The 24,133-nt window shown below is 43.0% G+C and overlaps 1 long non-coding RNA gene and 2 other non-coding genes across 3 annotated transcripts; all 3 read right to left on the bottom strand.

Annotated features, from left to right (window-relative positions):
• Positions 1-14,432: 14,432 nt before the first annotated feature.
• LOC136015400 (uncharacterized) lies at positions 14,433-21,452 on the bottom strand. Its single transcript, XR_010613188.1, has 4 exons — positions 21,362-21,452; positions 19,763-19,808; positions 16,570-16,616; positions 14,433-16,027 (listed from the first exon to the last, which is right to left on the bottom strand). It is a non-coding gene; the product is annotated as an uncharacterized LOC136015400 (long non-coding RNA).
• LOC136016036 (small nucleolar RNA SNORD50) lies at positions 16,187-16,257 on the bottom strand. The gene has a single exon (XR_010613478.1). It is a non-coding gene; the product is annotated as a small nucleolar RNA SNORD50 (small nucleolar RNA).
• Positions 18,058-18,124, bottom strand: LOC136016037 (small nucleolar RNA SNORD50). Its single transcript, XR_010613479.1, has one exon. It is a non-coding gene; the product is annotated as a small nucleolar RNA SNORD50 (small nucleolar RNA).
• Positions 21,453-24,133: the final 2,681 nt, after the last annotated feature.

The raw sequence follows: 24,133 nt of genomic DNA, 5'->3' as shown, positions 1-24,133 counted from the left end.
AGGGGAGAGCGGCGCTTTGTGTGGCTGCCCGCCCGCCCGCCGCCGCAGCCGCGCTCGGAGGTGCCGCTTCCGAGACGGGAGGCGCGTCCCGTCCGGAGCTCGCCCGCTGCCGCAGGCGGGCTGCCCGCAGCGGCCGCCCCGCCGTAGCCCGAGGGGAGCAGCAGTTCTCCCCAGTCGCGATGCGGCGGATCCAGTGAGGAGGCGGCGTGGGTCCCCGGGCGGCGGGGCGGGGAGAAGGCGGCGGCAGCAGCATGGGCGCGGGTGCCTCGCCGCCCGGCCGAAACTCCACCGCGCGGCCGGAGGAGCGGGGCCTCCGCCGCACAGCCACCCTGTGAGGGTCCGCTGAGGAGCGAGCCTCCCCGTGCCGGCTCCGCAGCATCGCCAGGCGCGGGTCCCTTACACGGTGCGGAATTCAGTTCCTAACGTGTCTCGCTTGCGCACCCCACATGAGAAACTTGGAAGCCAACCCACTAAGCTCTGTCAGACCTGTAACTCCAGATAAAGACAGCGAAACGAAGGCAGGAAGGCACACACAGCATTACTCACTTCCTCAAAGGCATCTCGGCGACAAGCTAACCGACTACTGCTACCCTTCAGACCTGCCAAACACCTTCGGCGGATCGCCAGTGTTTTAAAAACACTTAAAACCCGCACAGTGGAGCAAGCACAGACAATTACAGGGTTAGCTCGCAGTCAGCAAATACACGCTGGTGAGAATGTGAAACAACCAACTGGCATTCAGCGAGACAAGAAAAATCTCTTCAAGCGCTTGACACAGTAAGACTTCATTAAAAGCTGAACCGTGGCACAGCTTAGTTTGCAATAGCAACAAATACGAGGCAGCTGCAATATCACATGCTCCATCTGATTTATAATCTGGTGTTTTTAATCAAACTTCTCCCTCATGTTTAAGAAAAATGAAAAATTCTAGGGAAAAAGTAAAATAACCTTTTTAATTTTTTTTTTTAGTGCAAACTTGTGGTTTTAATCATATTCTCTATTAAAACATGGATCATTTTCTCCCTTCAGTAGCTTTCTCAAAAATACAGCTATCAGCTGGGCAATGAGAGTAACACCCTCAAAAACATATTTGGGGAGTGTTTTTCAGTGAAAAATACTGCACCAGACCATGCTATTTTCAGACATTTCCAGAAGGTGTTTCAGTGAGGCGTTCGCAATACAGGTGTGAGCCAGAGTAGTATCTGAATTTCATTAACGGTTTTGTTCTCTGGAACTAATGAAAACAGTGACAAATGTTTCACTAAATTCACAATCAGCTGATCTGACCAACTACAAGTGGCAAATCCCTGAGGAAGCAATTCCCGCTTTCAGGCACATTTTTAGGCACTTTCCTTTTCTTCCATAAAATTGAAGTAAAAATGATAAAAAGACTAGGATAAATGCAGCAATAGATTTGCACCCTTACTTAAAATCACCGCTGACCCAGAGTCAAGAGTAGCAGTTATTTAATCCTTTGAAACTTGAAGTAGAAAGGAGGAACCAGAGTCTGACACGCAGTTCCCCTGAATGTAACTCGGTCATTAACCCTAGGATCAGTAGGACAAAGACAAAAATGTTATTCCAACTCTCTGCCATGGGCAGAGACATCTCACACTAAATCGTATCACCTAAGGCTCTGTCCAACCTGGCCTTGAACACTGCCAGGGATGGAGCACTCACAACCTCCCTGGGCAACCCATTCCAGTGCCTTACCACCCTCACAGTAAAGAACTTACTTATATCTAACCTGAACTTCTCCTGTTTAAGTTTTAACCCATTACCCCTTGTCCTGTCACTACAGTCCCTGATGAAGAGCCCCTCCCCAGCATCCCTATAGGCCCCCTTCAGATACTGGAAGGCTGCTGTGAGGTCCCCACACAGCCTTCTCTTCTCCAGGCTGAACAGCGCCAACTTTCTCAGCCTGTCTAAAATCTAGGAGGGTCAACAGGAATTTAACCTTCAGTTTCTATGATGTCTTTCCCAAGTGCTCACACACTGGGAATTGTGGATCAGCTGTAGAGTTTGCTGTACCTGAGCTATGAAACCCACCAGCTACAGTGTTAGAGGGGCAGATCCACTCTGGTTGCATACAAATACCACTGTAATATCAGAACAAGTCCCCTGTGCCATGTCTGCCACAGCACAATTCAGAAATGATTCAGCCCCTCCTGGAGCCTTTCAGGAACAGGTTTTTCAACCCATTCCTAGCTCCTAGCCTCCTTTGTAAGACTGCCAAGTTATTAATAAATCTGTATGAGAATATCTAACTAGGAAAGCACTGCAATCTGCAGTTTGTTCCATGTAGTGCACAGCTAGCCACTGGCCTATTTGCCTTGTGAGATCCTTAGTAAAATAAGACTACTTGGGGAAAGAGATTAATTAAGTCTGTTTAATTTGTTAATTCTATCAGTCAGTGGCTCCGTGTCTTAAAAGATGGGCTGAGTTACAAAATACAAGGCCTGTGCCTATGAAGACAAAAACAAGTCAGAAATTGACCAAAGGAAGATGAATCAGATGTATGAAATTTTCTAATGGAGAAAGCTTTTCATATATGACTGAATGGGCCAGTCTTACATTTCAATCTGAAGATTTGAGAGCTCTTCCATTCTAAAAAGTAACTGAGAATCTAAAATTGCCACATGATTTCAGCAAAGAAAGACTAAACTCCAGTAATGGTAATACTTTCTTACAACATTCTTTCCAGTTACACCCTTTGTGCATTTTCTCACATTGCCAAAAGTAGCCTTAATTAAAGTCAAGGTTATTCCCCCATTTATTTAAACTGTTTCTAAGGCTCTAATTTTGACCCTGCTAACTCTTTGAACATTTAACTTCCAACTGCATCAGGAAAACAAAGGCAGCAAAGAAAGTCTTTGCATATACAGTATGGTATACAGGACCAGAGGCTGTGGGCACAAACTGCAACAAGGGAGGTTCCCTCTGAACATCAGAAAGTACCTCTTCACTGTGAGGGTGACTGAGCACAGGTTGCCCAGAGAGGTTGTGGAGCCTCCATCCTTGGAGATGTTCAAAAGCCATCTGGCATGGTCCTGGGCAAACAGCTCAAAATGGCCTTGCTTGAGCAAAGGGATGGATTCTGTGATATAGTTAATTATCCTGATCTTTACAAATACAACTCTGTCCACTGACTAACTGATGCTTCTTTCTTGAAATTTGGAAAGACTTCCCCTACCATCCCAATCCAGAAAACAAAGTAGCTATTTTTCACTACTATTTAATTCTTCTAGTTTTGCAGGATGGATGAGGAGCCTGCTCATATAGACTTGACACCATCTATTTTGGGGCTTTTGAAGTTGAAATCACTTACATTCTGCTAAATATTTGCCCACATAGTCACAGGTGGAGAACAAGCCTGGCGATGAGAAGGAATGAGGCTCTTCCAGGGATTCTTTTGGTATTGAATTTTACATAGATGGACCAAACCACCGAATGGTTTGGGCTGGAAGGGACCTTAAAGCTCATGCAGTTCCAACCCCCTGCCACGGGCAGGACACCTTCCACTGGAAAACCTGGCCTTGAACACTGCCAGGGATGGGGCAACCACAGCTTCTCTGGGCAACCTGTGCCAGTGCCTCGCTGCCCTCATAGTGAAGAGTTTCTTCCTAACCTAAATCTACTCATGTTCAGTTTAAACCCATGCCCCTTTGTCATAGTTTAAGCCCAGCCGGTAACTCAGAACCACACAGCCGGTCGCTCACTCCCCCTGCTTCTTCCCCTCCCACAGCTCCCAGAGGAATGGGGAGGAGAACTGAAAGAATGTGACTCCCACAGGTTGAGATAAGAACAGCCCAGTAACTAAGGTATAACACAAACCACTGCTGCTACCACCAATAATAATAATGATAAGGGAAACAACAAGAATACAACTGCTCACCACCTGCTGACTGATACCCAGCCCAACCAAGCAGTGAGCTACCCCTTCCGGGTGACTGCCCCCAGTTTATATACTGGGCATGATGTGCTGTGGTACGGAATACCTCTTTGGTTAGCTTGGGTCAGGTGTCCTGTCTCTGCTTCCTCCCTTCTTCCCCTCCTCCCTGGCAGAGCATGAGGCTCAGAAAGTCTTACAGTAAACATTACTGAGCAACAACCAAAAACATCGGTGTTATCAGTGCTGTTCCCAGGCTGAAAGTCAAAACCACAGCGCTGCACCAGCTATGAAGAAGGAGAAAAATGACTGCTACTGCTGAACCCAACACACCCCTTGTTCTGTCACATGCCCTTGTAGAAAGTCCCTCTCCAGCTTTCTTGTAGGCCCCCTTTAGGTACTGGAAACTGCTCTAAGGTCTCCCAGAGCCTTCTTTTCTCCAGGTTGAACAATCCCAAACTCTCTCATCTTGTCTCCATAGGAGAGGTGCTTCAGCCCTTGGGGCATCTTCATGGCCTCCTCTGGACTTGCTCCAACAGGTCCACGTCCCTGTTGTGTTGGGGGCCCCAGAACTGAATGCTGTAGTTGAGGTCTCACGAGAGCAGAGGGGGAGAATCACCTCTCTCAATGTGCTAGTCATGCTTCCTTTGATGTAGCTCAGGATACCGTTGGCTTTCAGGCTTTTGCTTTACAGTGTGCTATAGCAACAGTGCCAGTGAAAGAATTAAACTGCTTATTCTGCAAAGTATCTATGGCTTTACATCCTTCTTTCCAGTACCAGTCACTGCTTTTTCCTCTTTGCAGTCAGCGTCACTCTCCCCTTTCCACCCTCCACACACAGGTACACACATACCCTCCATCAAACACTCCAGAACTTGTAAGAGAAAGGCGTAACAGAAGCAGCAGAAGGTAGTTTGAGTTCACACTCCATTAATAGCTCCAGCTCTTTTCTAATTTAAGTTAGAGGACTTCAACCCAGTTGTTCATCAGCCATGAGTTCAGAGCAATCATTGTAGAATTCAACGTATTTTGCAGAACACTATAGATACAGTGGAGGAGAAGAACACGCTATTTTTGCACGCACACAAAGCAGTGAAGTCGCTTCTATATATATGCGGAAATGCCAACTCAAAGCCATTCCAAACTGACTATTATCACGCAGTTGCCCAGCCTTGTAACAAGGAACTATAAATGCCCTACACTTACTGGCAAAAAAAAAGCAGTATTGTTAAGAGTTACTCAGAACCCATGCCTTCAACAAAGATGAGAGGCAGATGAGGGAACATAATACTGGCCTAGAAAGCCAGAAGTGGCATGGGGAAAAACAAAATAACTTCACTCTTCCTTCCAATGGAAGACCAAGGAGGCAGCAAATCAAACTGTCAGATAGCAAAGCAAAAAAAGCTACTTTTACACACATGCAACTGAGCTGGGGAATTCAGTGTCACATGAACCTGTCGGTATTTCATTAACCCCCCAGAGTAACTAGCCTAACAAACTGCAAAGAAACTTCAACCTAAAGTTATTAAACACAGAGATAGCACCCCAATTTAGTGTCTGCAGCAAAAGTTAGTGGAGGATGGGGCAGCATACCGGAGAGCACTAGCAGAAAATACCTATGCTTGCCCCATCTTTGCATTTTTCTGTTACCCTACAGTCACCATTGGAGACTGAATGTTGGACTGAACTCTTCAGTCTGATGGTACAAATACCTGCCTCTGCAGCAAGCAGAACATGGTATCACTGTTCCTCTCATCCAAAATGCTTCCCGCTGCCTGCAGGAGTATACATGAAAATGTTTCTCTTCCTCCAGATTTCCTCTAATCACATATTCCTCTTCCCCCTATAGACTTATAAACCACAGGATTCCTATACAAATAGCTCACAAGCTTATCATGGGAGAGGGACCTGCAGGAAGAGGCTTCCCAATCTGAAGAAAAAACAAAAATACTGCCTACTGCCTTACTATTGCTGTGGGTACAAAAGTGAGTTAGGAGAAAACCACTACTGCCTTTTCCGCCCCAAAAAGTGGGCTCCCCTGAGCATCTGATGCTTTAAACTCTTACATAGAAGAGTGTTACCATTAAGTCAGTGTCTGGTAAAGCTCCACGGAAAGAGGAGACAAGATACTCAGCAAACAGGTGACCAGAGAGTTGTTGCTCCCTCAAGTTTTCATCAAATTAGCACGCAAGGGCTGGAGAAACAGATTCCTCCATATCCTAGTACATTCTGCCTTATGAGGAAGACTTATGCAGAACTGCAGAGTGTTCGTCAGTATCCATCTTCCAAAATATCTCAAAGTCATTTCAGGACAGTAATGCTGTCCTGTCCACTTGCGCAGTGTGAGAGAGCCAAGTGCTGAAGCTGCAACTCACTGAGCAGAGCCACAAATGAAGTGTCAATACAGAACTTCCTGCTCTATTTAGACCTTCCTCCGCACAGAATACTTATCCAGCCCTGCCTTTACATGGTTGTACTGACTAGCAGCCACCGGGATTCCAGTACATGGCACACTTATAAAGCCAGCTGAAGGGTGGACCCCTGGAATCCATGTAAACCCACATGAGCTACTTTGTGCACTAAGCCCCTCTCCAAAGGCAGACATGTTTCAGTAGGTCACAGAATATTGCCCCAGAGGTCTGGATGTCTTTCCCAAGAGAGCACAGCACACCACAGCCACTGGCCACAGCCATATAGTTGATGGGACAGGTCACAGGCTCTTCTCCAGTCATAAGGCAAACATGAACTCTGCAGCTTGCATTCCCACAGCTAAACTCTCATCCACCTTAACCTCTAACCCATGCCCAAATATTACATGTGGGAGTGTGCTAGCTGGCCAGGCTTCAGTTGTCAGACTGCATTAACCCTCAGTGGCACAGATGACCTGTTTCCAGTGATTGGGCTCATGTCCCAGGACTATTTAGTTGACTCGTAATGACATTGCTGATTACTCAGGAGGGAAAGTGCCTGATGCAGCAGTTGCAATACACAGCTTCCAGGACAAGTGTTCCAGGCTGCTTAACATGTAACTAACAATCTAAAATCCTTTCAAGCATGGGTGAGCCCAAATAACCTTCTGTCTTCAAGGTCTTTGCAAGAATGGAACAATCTCCACCCTCCCACCTCCCCTCCCTTCACAGTCCTTGCCAGGTACAAGGAGGAAGTGACTACATAAATGCAGCATTTCTGCAGATCCCATGAGCAGACAATACAATCTTCTGTATATGACTGTTTTTTGTATTTTCCTTTTTTTTTTTTTTTTTTCCTTTTCAGATGCCTGGAGTATATTGCACTAAGGGAGCTCTTATTTACAGCACAAACTCCAGACTAGGGCACAAGGAGAAGGAACTATTACTATCAGTAATTCAGGCTCTACTTGCCACTTTTAAATAGCCTTCTTTCAAAAGATTTACTCCATACTTTTACATGGGCCTTGAGATAAACCAGAATTAGATCTTAAGCTAACACAGAGTTTCGGCACGTGTTTAAGTTTGTGTAGCTGTAGCCAGGTATCTCTTTGTTGTTTTGCACAGGGCAGTACAGGCAGCATAACCTGTTCTGAAACCTGAACAAATTCGTACGTTAATACAGTACAACTAATACAGCTGCATTATGCTGCTAGAAGCAATAATTTAGTTCTTTAGGGAAGCGAAGTTTTAATTTTACCTAGCAACTGGGCACTAGAAAAAAATCCCAAATTGCTATTCTGTGATCTGCAGGAGACGTATGAAGAACATTATGCTTTCAATCTGCCTTCAGAAAATAAACTTGGAAGTGTCTCTTTGATCTTGTAAAAATATACAGGGTTGTTTTTACTTCTTTAAAGTTTAGATCTTAAAAGCAGCAACAAGGAAGAATGATTACAGGGAAGTTTCACTTTGAAAACTTAAAATCTATCAGGGTCAATTAAAAAAAATGACCACTTTATGACTGATGCTGTTAAATACAGTTGATAAATCTGTGAATTTGTTTACTGATGCCACATGCAAATGGAGTAAAACACTTCCAATAGCTCTTGTGTTCTCCAACTGGAGTTATATACCAATGGCTATCGATGTTTGGAGGCACTTATAGAGCATTAAGAGAAGCCAGTGCAACAGTGTGAGGATATTTTTACTGCCAGTACATCAGTTCTTAGTTCCAGCAGGATAAATACAAATATCTGAGCATGTCAATTAAAGCATTGTTAAAATCACTGATAACAGTGCCCTGCAGGAGTTCCTAAATTCTTTCAAACCCTTCCAGTTCAGAAGCTTTTAGAATTTACTGGCACAGTATATTCACAGTGGAAAAAAAGAATTAGGAGAAATGAGAAAGGAGGGCGCTTAAGGTATAAACTTTTGTGAGCTATGCACAGTCAATGCAAACATCTTTCAGAAACAAACACAAGACATTCCCAGCTTACCAGTTCACCTGCTTTCAGTAACTCAGCTGCAGTAACACAGGTGAGTTCTTCTACCCTCAGGCTGACAGCAAGAGTGCTGGTAACATATTAGCATTTTCTCTCAGGCTCTGACTCCCTAGTTGCTAGTCAGATTTCTTAGCAAGCAATCAGTCTATGCTTCCAAGCAAAGACTGCTAAGTTCAAATTAAAGTTAAATGGCAGTACAATGGGAGACTGTCTCAGCTTAGCCCAAGAGAGAGCATTTTCTGTATTGTTTATCTTAATTGCTAAATTTGAGATGTAGGATTAGACTATATACGAAATAAAGACAGCCCAGGAATTTTTTTAAACCTCTTAATCATATTTCTATTGGAAGCTCTAGCAGAAGTTCCTAATGGTTTGCTTCCGAGGCTGGATGCCGGTTATGATGATTCTTCTTTCTGCTCCTGCTATAGAAAAGGCTATCATCATCACAGACACTCAAATTCATTAAAAAGGCAGAAATGAGGTGCCTGTTTCCTAACCAGCCTTCAAAATAGCCAAGAAGAGCAGTAAATTCAACAGAGGCTGTTTCTACAGAATTGAGGTATTTCTGAACAAGAAAAATGGTTATAGTTCTTCCGAGAATACTATGCAAAGAAGTACAGTTGATTTTTAGCCCCATTATGTTAATTGTGAGTAGAAAAGTTCTCCACTTAAAATAATACTCACCTTCCACATTTTTCTAACCTCCTACTTTATTGCCTGGAACTTTCCAGCGCAAACAGCCCAGCATGAACACAGAAGCAGGGAAGGAAATACTTCCCTTCCACATCTGAAACAACCTGAAGTCCAGTTAGCTGTCATTCCTCATAGATCTGCAATTCAGCTTTTCAGTTACTCTTAGTTGCAAGCTGTCCCCAATTTCTGAAGAGCAAATCACAGCTGTCAAATTACATCAATTACAGGAACTGGTCTTGTTTTTGCATCTCAACAGGTGTTAGAATTTAATTACGATGTCCTTGAGTTTGAGACAAATTTCCTGAAGATTTTTTCCCTTCCTTTACTGAAGTTTCATACCTATTGCTTTTATAGCCCTTCTGGGATTAACATTGAATAGATATGCAGCACTCTTTTGTAATGTATTTTTGCCTCAGTTCTCAGGATGTTTAATGCAGAACACTCTTTGGGGAAAGTAATATAGGTCTACTACAAAAGAGGAGCAATAGGATTAGGAGACTAGGACAGAGCTGCAGACTATACAATAGTTTGGGATACCAAGAAAACTCATGCTGGGAGATAGCCCAAGCTTCCACACGCTGTTTTCTATAGAAATAACTTCAGCAAAGACCAAACATACATACTCATTTTTCAATACAAAAGCATTTTCCTAATTGAAAATCAACCAAGATTTCCCAGTCACACTTCAGTGGAGAAATCACAGCTAGCAATCCCAACTAGCCTTTAGGGAAAAGCAGCAGATACAGAAGCAAATACCCTTTCAGGGTATATAATCCTCACTGGTAGTCTTCATAATTTGGTAATTTCAGATCCTGAGAAGAAGCAAGGTCTGTCTCCAAATCTGTGGAACTCCTGACAAACCATCTTTCTTCTTCAGTAAGCTAAACCCCTAACTTTTCCATATCCAGGATGGCTCAAAATATATTTATAGAAAATATATTGTAGCAATTGCTCAGTCTTTAATTATAAGACTAGAAACTATGTGAAGCTCCCAGGAGAAAGTACTCGTACTACTTTCAGTCTTCTTGCCATAGCAGTTAAGGCAAAACCACAGCAGAACACCTCGCAGTCAACCCTGCCAAAGGGTCATCATATAAAGTTGCTTTTACATGGGAAAATAAGGTTTCAGCAGCCTTACAGCCTGTACATCACAGAAGCAGAAAATATGCTGAACGACATCATTAGCAGCAGAACTTAAGTTCATGTAAGTGAAGACAAGCAAATTCTGGCAACTGTAAGAGTGCTTCTTCAAAAACATGTTTTCAAAAACCCTTTCCATCCATGCCTCCTCCCTTAATGTTTTTTGGGGGAACATTCTCAGCCCTGTGATACTGTTCATAAATACTATTTCAAAATGTTCTGAAGGAACTCCTGTTCCTGCTGTTAAATATATTACACAGTTCATGATCTGTAAAACAGATAAAGGGGGAGCACAAATTCCCACTAACCAAATTTCTTTTTGTTTGCAATAGAAAATAGGTAGCTTAATAAAATTTTCAGAACCAGAAACATAACTCTTTTCAGAAAATATTTATTCTAAGATATACCAGGGAATAAGGATAATAATCTTCCTGATTAACATCAGGAAGAACTTCTTTACTGTAAGAGTGACAGAGCACTGGAACAGGTTGCCCAGGGGGGTTGTGGAGTCTCCTACACTGGAGATATTCAAGGCCCACCTGGACAAGTTCCTGTGTGATGCACTTTAGGTTACTCTGCTCTTGCAGGGGGGTTGGACTAGATGATCTTTTGAGGTCCCTTCCAACCCTTGGGATTCTGTGATTCTGTGAATGGATAGTAATACTCTGAACTGTCTGGAACATGATGCTCAGTATATAAATCGGGGAAGTTGGCTGGGAGGTGCCAGTGTCTGCTCTGGAATGGGCCAGGCATCAGTCAGCAGGTGGCCAGTGATGGTATTTGTCTTTGGTTTTATTTCTATTATCTAAATTTTCATTTGCAATTATTATATTTCATTTCAGTTATTAAACTGTTCTGATGACCAACCCACGGGTTTTTACATTTTTTCCAGTTCTCCTCCCCATACCACCAAAGGGGGAAGAATTAATAAGCAGCTGCATGGTACTTAGTTTTCCGCTGGGGTTAAACCACAACACACTTAGGAGTTTAAGTTTCCAATGTTTCTTTAGGACTCTGGTATCTGCAACACCCCTCCATCCTGAGTGGAAACAAGCAGCTAATGCTAATTGACTGTTTTGTCCAGGTAAGTACACTAATTTAAAGGTAACTGTACATTCTTCCTATTCAATTATCTTAAGATTATTTAAGAATATGTGTCAAGCAACTTACCAAGTCCAAAATAAGGTCTAAGCATTTTTATTTCAGCCCATTCACCTCTCTCTAGCTTCTTTCCCCAGGTATAAAATAACCCAACTTTATTTTTTAATCATTCCTCACTTGCAACCATAAAACTAGTACCATCATTGGTGGGACAGTGTTCCTTCAGTTACCAAGAACTCCAATCATGGCGGAGGGGGGGGGAAAGTAGCGGTTATGGGTGTGGTGAGAAGATTTAAGTATGAAGTATAGCTCAGGGAGGGTAGCTCAGGGACACCCCAAAGCACACATCAGATTTTCACCTCCAATATAGCTCAATTAAACAGTAAAGCTGGCCTAGCACTGAGGCCTTAACTGGACTCCACTTCGCACTGTTTTCTTGCATGCTAGGGCTGAAAGCAACATCAGCTTCTAACAGGGGAAAAAAAAAAAGCTTTTACTTCAGTCCCCTGCAATCCCACCCTCCCCCCAGTTACTGACATGCCCATTACTTCATACATTTTACAGCCCACAACATTCATGTTTCACATTTTTAAATAAAGATTGGTTGTAATTGCAAAGTAGTATTCAAATACAAATGAAAATCTCCTCAGGAAATTCCCAAGCAAACTGCTAGAAAGGCTCTCTATACTTCTCCTGTTCCTTACACTGGTCATCCTCAGACAGAATACTGAGCGAGGCAGACTTTGTCCCACTCAATACAGCCATTCTTCTGAGCATCAAACACCACTTTGTCCTCTGGAGCCTGCAGGAAGTTTGAGACAATGGCAGAGAGAAGTACTGTCTTCATAGCCCTCACAGCTCAACTGGACTATCAACTATAAAGGCACATGACACGAAAGAAAATGGAATTCGTAATTTTAATTTTGCTTTTCGTTTATATTCTCTGAGGGAAACAGACAAGGGCAGACAAGCAAAGTGCCTGTAATACCTGTTCTAATAACAAAAAGTACAGAAAATGTAAATCATTGGACATACACATCTACACAGCATGCAAAGGCTTCCCTCTGTACTCCACTCACCTGTAATTACCATTTGTCTGTTAAGATTCTCTCATACTCCAGACTACAACTCAAAATTGGTCCTCTAAACTGTGGAGGGAGCATACAGAAAAACTACTGAACCAAAGTCAGGGTGGTAAACATTCTGCTATGTATAGAATACCTTTCCTTGGGCAAAGTCTAACACTGCTTGCTCTGCTGTGTCCACGTTTGACTGTCATGAAGAGTCTTACTCTCTACCAACTGCTACTTCAATGCCTGTTTTTAATTGTCAAAACTCATACCCACGCTTTATGTGGCAAGTTTACACAATTGAAAGCTGGTCTGCATCAGAAGGCAGCAACCCAAAAGCCAGCACACTTGCTGTGGCCAAGGCAGCACATAATTGCTGCTCACTGGGATCAGTTATCTCTGTCAGGCTCCACAGTAGCCAGTGTACCCACACAGCAGCAGGACTGCTGTGGCTAGATAGCTGCTAGCTTAGTTTGCAACTGTGTTTATGGATCTACAGCCTTCACCGGCAAGACAGGTTCTTCACCACCACACAAAACCTCCCACCTTACCAGGGACCTCACTACTTAAATGGAAGCAAGGCATTTATGCAGAGCTACCCTTGTATCTTCCCTGTGGTTGCAAGGTCCTCCTGATTTCAAACCCACCACTCATGTAACTAAAAAAAAAAAAAAAAGCTCTGCCTTTTTTGCCCATTAACGAAGACTGGCACGTGGCAATAATCCACAACAAAGTTTGTCTAGCCATTGATTTCTTGGACCACAGCCCAACAGCCATGTGACACTTGAAGTTCAACACGACGGCTAGTTCAACATTCCCCCGGACTATTTAAAGCACAAAAAAGCCAAGTGCTTTCATGCAGTTTACTGCACAATCTTAACTGAAAGCTTTAAATCTAGCAAGCTGTTTTGTAAAACTGAAGTTTAATTAAGAATTTTTGCAGACATCTCATGCCATGTTCCAAACCTGTCACACTTAATTCTTCACAACTACATCCCCTATCTCCATCACTTGTATAAAACATCCTACTAGACTCAAAAGCATGCCAGAACTAAATATGCAAGTGGTTTGCAAACAAAGTATCCCTCTCCTGCCAAGCAAAAAAACCATTACAAATATTACTTTCCACCTTAGTTATAAAAGCTATGTTTCTGCATAATTTTCACTAGTCCCATATTCCAAAGTCTCTGGAGTATAGCATTATAGTTAAAACATTTGTTCTTTTTTGTAAACATCACACTTTCTAACATTTTTCATTGGTTACCCATCTTCTCCAGGCCTAAAGCACAAGAACATTCACGAACAGAGTCTGCAGCTAAACAGCCAATATACCTTACCACTGGCTGTATCTACCTTTTCCTGTGCTGAGGTGTATCTTTTAAATGATTAAACACTGCTTCTAGAGACAAGCCTCCACTGCCTGATATGTACAGTAACTTTCTCTGGCATCTTTCATCTAATACCAGAGACCATTCTCAATGTTTTAGAACACATAGAACATAACTGAAGTACTTTTGAGTATCGTTACTGTCACCCACAACCCAGAAATTTTCGACACTAGAAATCACAGTAACTCTCTCAGATCTACACATACCAATACCTCCATAAGTTTCCATTATTTCATATTAGCATCAGTCCAAAGGATAAAAATATGGTTTACCTAAACATGCCAGAACACTCTTCTAGCCCCTCTAGCTCAAGTCATATGCAGGTCTTTTCAATCAGCTATCAAAGTACTTAACAAGCAGTGCTGCTGTATCACGCATTTCTCTGGTCTTTGGCATCTTTCCTCCACAAGAGGCTGACCTAGCTAGGACTGGCAACTGTTTTGACTTACCATCCAAGGAGCTTCATTCACTAGATCTTGTCAACAGCACTCAGACTTTTCACAGAAAAAGCGCAGTGGGCAAGAGATAGAGATGGGGCCTGTCCTACTTCTAAAGTGCATAATCATCAATGGTGTTTATGTTGTCCAGGAGTCACTCAAGTACAATGTGGCTTATTTCATGTCCAGCATGTGCTGTACCAGTCAGAGCAACAAGGCCATGTTGCCTTTGTAGCTCTTGCAAAGCACAAGCTGTCAGGGAACACTGTGATGCGACCACAGACCTGATGTGCAACAGCCAGGTTTTCCACATCCTTATCTTTATTCAAGAAATAACACATACAAAACATAGCACATGGAAATACCTACCCTTCTCAGTAGCATTTGTTCACAAAATAATAAATCCCATTGAAGGGAAAGCTGCTCTGTAGATTTTTGCAGGTTCCAGTACATTGTGATTTACACAGCCACTTGCTGAAAAGGTGCAGCCTTTAGGCAGTCACTGGTTTCTGCTTGTTAGCAATAACCACAGCACAGGAGGTGCTCAGTTAGCCAATACATTGCCAGAGCTCAGCCATATCCCTAACATACATTTTAGTAGTTACATGGACACTTATTTCTGATATTCCCTATGCTTTAGGTGCCCCTTCCGGTAGTGTTCTGCTCTTCATGATACTGCCTAGACAGGAAATTAGGCTTTTCATGGAATTTGTCACTTAGATATAAGCACATGTCATGAGCTATAAGAATTCCTCCAACTCTCAAGGGAGAGCGCTGCTGACATCCAGTGCAGTCATTCTTGGCTGCAGCCTATAGGGTAGTTTTTTTTTTTTTTCCTATTTTGCTGCATTTTGAAGAGATTCAGTTACTGTAGCTCTATCAATTTTTACGTATTGTGTCACTATCGCATTTCTTCCTTTATAAAGCATTTCTGATAAATCAGGTTTGAGTCATGCTTTTAGACAGATTACATTTTATGTACATAATGATTTGTCTCTAAAATCCAGTTTACTCTGTGACCAGTTTACGATCCCTCACTCTTCTGTGGAAGAGGGCCAATTTGCTGAATACAGCTAACATGCTGCTACTGCAATACAGCCCCACACTAGTTTTCAAGTGGCTGCTCAAAGCATGAGCTCCAATGTGTGCCCCCTTCTCCCACTGCTGACCTCTTTTCCCCACAAAGCTAACGTTGCCAGCATGCTTCTTGAAGAGCAGTTCCACTGTTGTGGTACTGGTATTTTCACGCTGCAATGGCATAAATTTCCCCCTCCCCCACTAAACGGACTGCAACCCAAGCCTTGGACCTTACCTCTTCTGTAACCACATATTTCTCATGATATCTGTATATATTTCTCACAAGTATTTCGTTTTTATGCTTCCATGCCACATCCACCTCATCTACTTCATCCCATCTCCTGCATGACACCACCCTCAAAAAGCAGGCTCACTGGTTTGAAATTGATTACCCATTTTGCTTTCTCCCTGTCTTTACAGGGCCTACCTGTGAGTTCCATTGTTTTACTACAGATCTTCAGTATCAGCAACTCTGCAGACCCTTATGATATTTTAAAAGGAGTAAATACCCTGAGGGTTTTTTCCACCTATTGAAGCTCAACACTTACTTCCCTAATATTGCTGCTATCCTCCCTACAGAGGGCAGCTCAGTGTTTTGGTAAAAGCACTGTTTTAAATATGCAAAGTGTGTGATTTTGGTTAACGTGCAGCTTCTGAGAACAGTATCCACTAAACAAAACTGCAGCAGCTGTTTCAGCAGGCTTTTAAAAGCACAGCATCCCACTCCAAGCCAAAAAAAATTCTTCCGGCGTTACTCTTCCTTCCAGTTACAGATCATCCACATTTGTCAGGCAGCACTGGCAAAGTGTTCCAACTCATCACTGGAAAAAGAGAACAAGGCTCACATGAGGGAGAAATTGCACTTTGCAAGTAAGACACAACACTATACATCAAGGTGTTACCGTTTCTGTAAAAAACCCTAAAACCTCATAGAAGTTATAACACTTCTCAGAAAGTTTAGATGACACCTTTTGGTTCTCATCTCAGAATCCGGATCCGTATTTGTTTTTTCAGCAAAGAAATCAGGTTCGGGATAGGATCATCACAGATGAGACAAAAGCAATACAGAAAATGTAAATTTAATGAAACATTCTCCAGTCCTTTGATATATTTCAATAATAATATACACTTAAAACCTTGCACATATATTTGAAAGCTAACCAAGGTAAGGCACAGCTATCAGCACACATTGCGCCTTGGGGAACAAGTGTTCCTGAATTCCAGTTACGTACAGAATTACTATACTAGTTTAACATCAACTGATCAAGTGTATCAAGAACTGTCATAATACAAAGAATTTCCTGAACTGCTAGCAGTTTAGACTTAAAATGAGAAAACGTTTAGAAGCTTTTCAACTACATACCTTAATAAGCTAAAAGCATTTGTTCCTACATTTTTGATAATTTTCCTCTAAAAAGAAAAAAAAAAGGACATTTATTAGTTCAGAAAAATTTCCTTCCATCTCTCACAATACAACTTGCCATCTGTTTAATATCTCTCATACAGGTCATAATGCATTAATAAACATGTGCTGGACTAGTATCAGTATTCAGCAACTTTTGTGAAACTTGCAAGTGTAGTCATGCCACAGTATTTTGCCTCTCTTGGCCAGCTATTGATCAACTTTGCTATGAACCATGATAGGCAACTAAGCAATCAAGTATAATTCCCCTTTCCTATAAGAACCACAAAGTTCATTTCTGAAAATTAGTTAATACCAGGTTCTTAACATCTATCAAAGCATTAAAAACTCCAGAATTTAAAACCAAACAATAAGCAAGCATTAAGTGAAAACCCCTGCATCCAGGCAACATTCTTCTACATACAACTCTTGCAAGCAACAGAACTTTTTACTCCCACATAAAGCTTTTAAACTAATACACATTTATTGGAATTCAAGAGTTGCTACTTCCAATTTTGCTCTAGATAAGCCATGTAAGTCACTCCACTTCCTACTTGTAATACTGCCTGTCTAAATACAGCATTTTATATGTAGCACTGCTCCACAAGAAGTTTCACTCGCACATTTGAACTTCACACACTGGACAAAGTCGTTCAAAAGAAACTGCTGGTAACTAGCAAGGTATTTAAAGGTACCTTTCCTTAATAAGTAGAATAAAATTACAGATATTGCAATAAGTCAGGAAAATTAGAACTTGTCCTCGCACTTTAGATTTTTAACATCTTAACTAAAAAGAATCTGTGGATACTCAAGAACCAGAGCAGTTAAAAGTGAATTTCACTGAAGAAAGATTAAATTCAGATCTTTAGGTAACAATGAAGTTCTTGAGAAAGCCACTAGGAGCACTCGATGCATAGTAAGCATTCACCAACATGCCCTTTGCCTGCTGCAAGCATGTTATCTAGGCCTTCTGAATTAGTTTAGCTCTGAAGCTGTAACAACTTGAATATAATTACAATCCACCATCAAATTCCACCTTTAATCATTAACATTGCTTTTTCTAAATGCTCACACCTAAGTGAGCCTGTAGTTAAAAATCTCTAAGAGGGTCAAAATGCAGATGTCATCACTACCTTTCAAACACCAGCACAACAGTTCCTTACTACAGTGCTTTTAATACTCAGCTAAGGTTTATTTACCCACTAAGACAGGGTACCTCAAAATTACAGGGGTCTAGCATTTCCCCCTCTCCTCTTTAAAGGCATTAGCTTTTGCAATAACAAAGCCCATGCCAACATGGACCCAAGCAAAGTTTAAATAATGCAGCAACATCCTTATTCACAACTTGGTGCATGGTGGCATCCAGGCTATCCACAGGGACAGCAGTAAAAGTAACACTGAGATAATGACTGAAAGATTAAGTGACTTTTGAAAGAATTAAGTGGTTTCATCTCAATAGCCAGATCCATATGAAATTTCTCATCAGTGTATCAGGTTTGGCAGTTTCATCATGATTCACCACTTAAATACTGGGAATTGTAACATAATTCATGCATTCCACAAAATAAATTGTGTCTTCCATATGTAGATGCACTAAAAAGGGACGTTATCAGTAACAAAAATTTTCAGCTCCTTTATCAATGTTACCTCTTTATCTGTAGTACTACAGTTACCAGGAAATTTTTCATCAGGACACCCAACATTCCCATTGTTAGAAACTGCTCACGACATTGAGTAAAATAATTACAATACATTTCCTGCATAGCACAGTACAACCCATTAGGAGCAACCAAGTTTTCCTCTTGTGCATCTCCCTTCCTCCCAACTACTGGTTGTAAACTTTGGAGTCAAATTAAAACAAATACAGATCCTGAAGTTATTTCCTAGCATCTCCAGGAAGGGAGAATATCAACTATCACTGGAACCGCATTTGCCTGTATATATTAACAGGTCTCTAGATGTCAGCTTTGTTCTCTTCACCTAAGCACTTTCTTAAACTAATGTTCCGATAAAGCGCAAATTAACATTTAAGAGCTATCTTGAGGTAATCTTTGTCAGATTTAGTATGAACACTCTGGATAGGCATATTTCACCAGCTCTTCTGACAATGACCCAAATACACTGTACATCAACTCCCCAGCCTACACATTTCTAGACCAAGCATGCCTGAAACACAATGCCACCTCAATTGTAAAGCTAATGACACACCTACTAATTTGATCATATGTGAATTTTACTCATCTATTTATCATGCTAATTTATCCCAACTAGTCATTCTAAACATGCATAGCTTTCAAGAAAATCCACTTGTGTGTAGCTATTGTTCTACTCCCAATAGTGCTTCCATGAAGGACTGAAACTGAAATTACACAAAATTACCTGTTAAAGTAAAAAATGTGCCTTGCTGTGGTCTAGCATAATCTCACATTACTATCTCAGAAGAATAATCACCAAGTATTAAAAATACACTTTTTCACCCAGCAATTTAATATTTCAAGATGAAATTTTTTATGCATTGGGGAAAAAAAAAGTACCCTGAATTGGGTTTTGGATCCTTTTGCAATCATTACAAGGTCTGAAGAATCAAGATATTTAAGCTTCTATTTCAAAAATATTTATGAGTGGCACATATTCACAATGCAATACCACTCCCTTTCCATAGTTCGCAGGATCATTAACTCAATAATTACATTCAAATATGATAATGTATGCAGATTAACATTAACTCCAACACATGCCCAAGGCCAGACAGCTAACCTGCACCACCTCCAAGATCAGTATAATTTTGCACAAGTTAACCGAGTGATTTATCATGTACATCTTCATGCTTATGCCATAGCAAAAGAAATGAAATTAAGAACAACTGACCTAAGGGCTCACTTTAGCTCAGTGAAGAGCACAGGAAAAAATCATCAAATAATTACTCATCAGTTTAATGGAGACTATGAAAATACAACATACTCTTAACTGGTTTTCCTTTTGTCCCACTCAGTAGCCATACAAAGATGACAACTCTCTAGCATTTAACACATACTTTTGAGACACAAAAATACAGAAATCAACTGAGAAATTAGAGCATTTATTATTTTTAGCACCAACTGAAATGTGGGTGTTACTTCCAGACCAATAAAATCGAAAACTCCAGAGCCATTACCTTAATGCTTCTACATTGGACACCACTGAAAACTTCTCCATCATACCTAAAAACAAACAACACCTGAAATGAGTATATTCTTATCACCAGATCACTAAGTCACATACATTGAGACAATCATCAACAACCTCTCAAGTCTCAGAAGCAATAATCTTAAACACTAAGTCTTAATTTACAGGAGGCCTTTTCGAAAGCAGCAAGAAATGAAGCCAGTTTTAAGTAACAAAGGAGTTACGAGTCACATCCACCTGAAATCCCATGTTTAAAGTACTATAGAAATAGCTGCATGTACCCACTACCACACTTCAGTCCAAAGGATTTTTAATGAAAATTCATAATCTCAAGCTTTCAGTCCTTTACGTACTGACTTCAACTGATTTAGCAAATTCAGTTTTCAACACATAGCGAATACTTAAATCTACCAACTTAACCAGCCAAAGAGAACACAGGACAAAGCATTTGTCATATTCTATACTTACTATATGCACATTCCATTAATAATGTTTCTCTATCTGCACCACATAGATCAAGCAAATTTAACAGCCATTAAAAAATAACCTATTAAACATGCTTTGCTTCAGTTTACAAAACCAATTTTAGCCATGAAAAATCTCAAGCTTGCTTATTACACCCAATAAGCAAGTATTACACCAATGGCTTGTAAGGATTGATTTAGAAATTTTACTATCCAGTAACCTAAGATGTGGCTCAGGCTATCATTAAAGAAGCCAATTCAACACGGAATTAATGTGCCCCACGCCTTCCTACACGAATGCAGCCATTTCCTAATCTTTGTTTGCAGATAAAGAGCCTAGAATCCTACCCGTGTTTTTTTATTGCATTTCTTGTTCTTCGAGAAGTACTAGGGCTCACTGACATTAGCAACTCCACTTTACTCACTAGAACACCTCATTCCCATGGTGAGGTTTGGGTAGATTTCATTCCTCAGCATTAGCCAGCATTTTAAGTGTGAACTCCAAAGGCAAGGGAGTGAAGCGAAAGCCAGCACCGCCCAGCCAAGAGGCTGCTCCCAACCCCAGCCGATGCCGCCGGCCAGCAGCATTTCCCGTAGCATCAGCCCCCGAAGGCACCCGACACGGCCCCCTACCGCCGGCCGGGCCTGCAACCGACCAAAATGGCGCAGGCCAGCCGCGCCTCGCCGGGCACCGCCCTCATTAGGGCAAGATGGTGCCCGCCGGCCGCCGCCGCGAACTACCGGCCCCAGCATGCCCCGCGCCGCAGGACACCGCTTCCTTCAGGGGAAACCGGCCATGCTACGCTAACACCGCCTTTCCCCGCGGAGGCGCGCGGTGTGCTGGAACATGTAGTCCACCCCTCCATCCACTCTCCTCCGCGACGGCGGCCGCAGCGGGGAGCCATACACCGTGGCGCGGCCCCGCCGCTAGCCTGCACCTGGCCGCGCCCGCGGCTCCAGCTTGCGCGCCTCGCCCGCCAGCTCCAGCCTCAAGCGCCAGGCGAGCGGCGCCCCAGGAAGGCCTCCCCAGCAGCCCAGCATAAAAGAGAAGCGCAGCCACCCCCAGCCCCGCTCGGGAAGCGGCGCACACCACAGCCCCAACCGCCTCTCCAGCACCACCTCACCCATCACCACAGCCGTTCCGCAGGGAAAGAGAGAGCGAGAGGGCGCTCGCAGCCTTTATATCGGCTCTGCAGGGTGGGAACGAGGCTGGCTCCGCCTCCCACCCCTGCGAGCCGAGGGGCGGGGCGGGCCCCGCCCGGGGCCGCAGTTCATCTCGCCTGGCGCGCTCGGGCCCGCCTGAGAGGGTAGCGCGCCGCCTTTCGGCCTGTCAGCGGGCTCGGGGCCGCCGGTGCGGGCCCGTCAGAGCCTGGCCGGGGCCCGCTGAGCGTGAGGGGAACGGCACGGTCCGGGCTGGGCGGGAGGCTGCCCGCGGCTTGGCTGCCCGGCCTCCGAGGCGGCTGCAGCGCGGGGCGGAGCGGGGAGAACCGGCGGGGCTGCCCGCGCTCCCTGGGGGTGGCGTGCCCCGAGAGGGACACACAGAGCGAGTGCTCGTGTGCGGGCTTTAGTGCCGCTGCTACTGGTGCATTTCGTACTACAGAGGTTTTGCACAAAGCGTAGAGATTGCACATGAAGGCAGGAACCTGATTCAGCTTCACCTCCCAGGCAGATTAAATGCTTTCCACTGAGTGCTTGTTTCTTCTATCTGCTGTTACTGTTCTCTAGGGCTCCAGGTGGTTGTTAACCTTCTATGTTTGTGCCTGAATGCTTCAGCTTTCCTTCATCTCTAATTAGATGTTTCTGAAACCTTAACCACAAGCACACCCTTTTCCATTTTGGAAACGGCACGCAACGCTTTATATTTGTATAACAAGATATCAGGGCTGAAAAATCTCCTCTTATCCACAATAGGCAAAAAAGCAGTTTTTCCCTCCAGAAAGTATAAGAATGCTGTTCCACGGTGAGCCAAAGAGTGGGCTCCCCCGGTACCAGTGGTTAACTTCCAGCGTTAGCCACTGGAAGTTGCACATCAGTCAGAAAGCAGCTCAGTCTCCAGATGAACCAGCCTCCTGTACCACTGTGGAAGCACTGGTGAAAGAAGTGTGTGATAAACACATAAATGTATTGGCTTTTGCAGATCATAGGTGTTGCTATGGGGATGTAACTGTACGAGTTCGCTAAGCTCGCTAAAGACACAAGATTAGACAACAAGTTGAAAATGGCCAGAACTCTTGGGCAAAATGAAGTCACATAGCAAAAGAATTTGTAAAGGTAAATGAAAAGGGGGGGGGAGAGTGGAGGGGGGCTTGAGATGAGGAAAGCTAGTGCCTGGAAAACATAGGGTTAAAGTACTTTCAGCTTAACTTCAGTTGAAAATAAAGAACAATGTTTGTGTTGGAAGCCTGTGGAATTTAGTGGCCCCAGTAAACATGAATGAATGCTTTCGCACCATCCTTCTAATTACCAGTTAGCTTAGAGACAGAGCCTCCCAGACATCTGCTAGCTTTGGATACTCCTTGTCTGCCCATCCTGCAATAAATTTTGCAGGAAGGTCATAACTGTTCTAAATCTTTGCCAGCTATCAGAAGAATTACAGGTATGGCTGGTTTCAGCTGGTTTTGTGATTAGTGGGGCATCCAACTGTGCCAAAGGTGAAAAGTACACTGCGAGGAAGACTGCTTACTTCATCCTCAAGACCCCTGACCACAACCACTGGAGAGCAGTGTGCAGACGCCAAGAGGAGACTTATGATAATAAGTTCCTGGAGCTAGTTATAATATTCCGCGCCTATACGCGGGAATTATGAATATGCCTCTGGCTACGGTCATGAGCCCAGTGCTGTTGCTGTTGCTTTATTGACTTTGTCCCTCAATAAAACCTTGTTATCTCGTTTAGAGGAGTGAGTTTGTATTTCACAAGTGCGAGCAGGCATTGGGCTACAGTCGGCATGGTAGGAGTGCTGCAGCTTAGATGATGTTTAAAGCGATGTGAAACCATATCCCAAGTTCTTATTAATGGAGGTCCTCATTAACTGTTTGTAAGCAGTTAACTTTTTTTTGGTCTGCCTGTTTATTGAGAGGTTTACTGTATCAACTTAGTTGAGGAAACCAGGAAAACCAATGAGCAAAACCAGGGTGCTTCTGACTTTAGCTCCCTGCAAGGCTGTGCATTCCCACACAGTGTAAGCACTGGTGGTAGGGAGTGCTGGTTATAATGGGTGATTGCCTCTTTTGGGGCCCACACAGAAGTGTGCCTGCCTGAAAAGCTCGAAAAGTCTTTGTTGGTTTTACAGTTTGTTAAAGAATGCTACGGAAAATGATGGACCACAAGATGGATTCTCAATAGGAGGGTCTAACTGTTGGGAGCAGATAAGGAAAGTCTGGAAAAGTGACTTGTAAATTGTTACAATATCTGGCAATTTTATTTCTTAAATTATGGAGATTAATATTACCAGGAAAACTAAATTTTTGATAAATATTAAGCCAGTTTTCTTTTGCAGCCCATGGCAGAGGATGTCACTCGTTTTCTCTCTGCTTTGCTTTTTCCACATCCACTTCACCTGTCTGAAATGTTCCCCTAGAATGCAAGCAGTGTGACCCAAATGACAGACTGCAAGCTGCAGCCTGTTCACCACCTTCTCTGCTTAGAGACACGAGGAAAAAGGTTTATGTGCTGCCTTTTTCCCTGAGTGCCTCTCACCTGCACTCATTTGAGCTGCTGTTTCTGTAGGTGAGAAGCTATAGCATCAGGAAATAGTTGTTAGTGCTTCAGGCAGGCTCAGCAACTGAACTTGGGCACAGGCGAGCAGTTTACCTGTTATTATCTATCCGTGTCACTGAAAACGTTAACCCACCCTTCCTTAGTGACATCAGTGTTGGAAGAGAAGCAAAGCAATC

The sequence above is a fragment of the Lathamus discolor genome, chromosome 5, assembly GCF_037157495.1.
Source record: "Lathamus discolor isolate bLatDis1 chromosome 5, bLatDis1.hap1, whole genome shotgun sequence".
In the NCBI taxonomy this organism is placed as follows: Eukaryota; Metazoa; Chordata; class Aves; order Psittaciformes; family Psittacidae; genus Lathamus; species Lathamus discolor.
The sequence above is the reverse complement of the archived record's forward strand: the minus strand, read 5'-3'. Positions and strand labels throughout refer to the sequence as shown.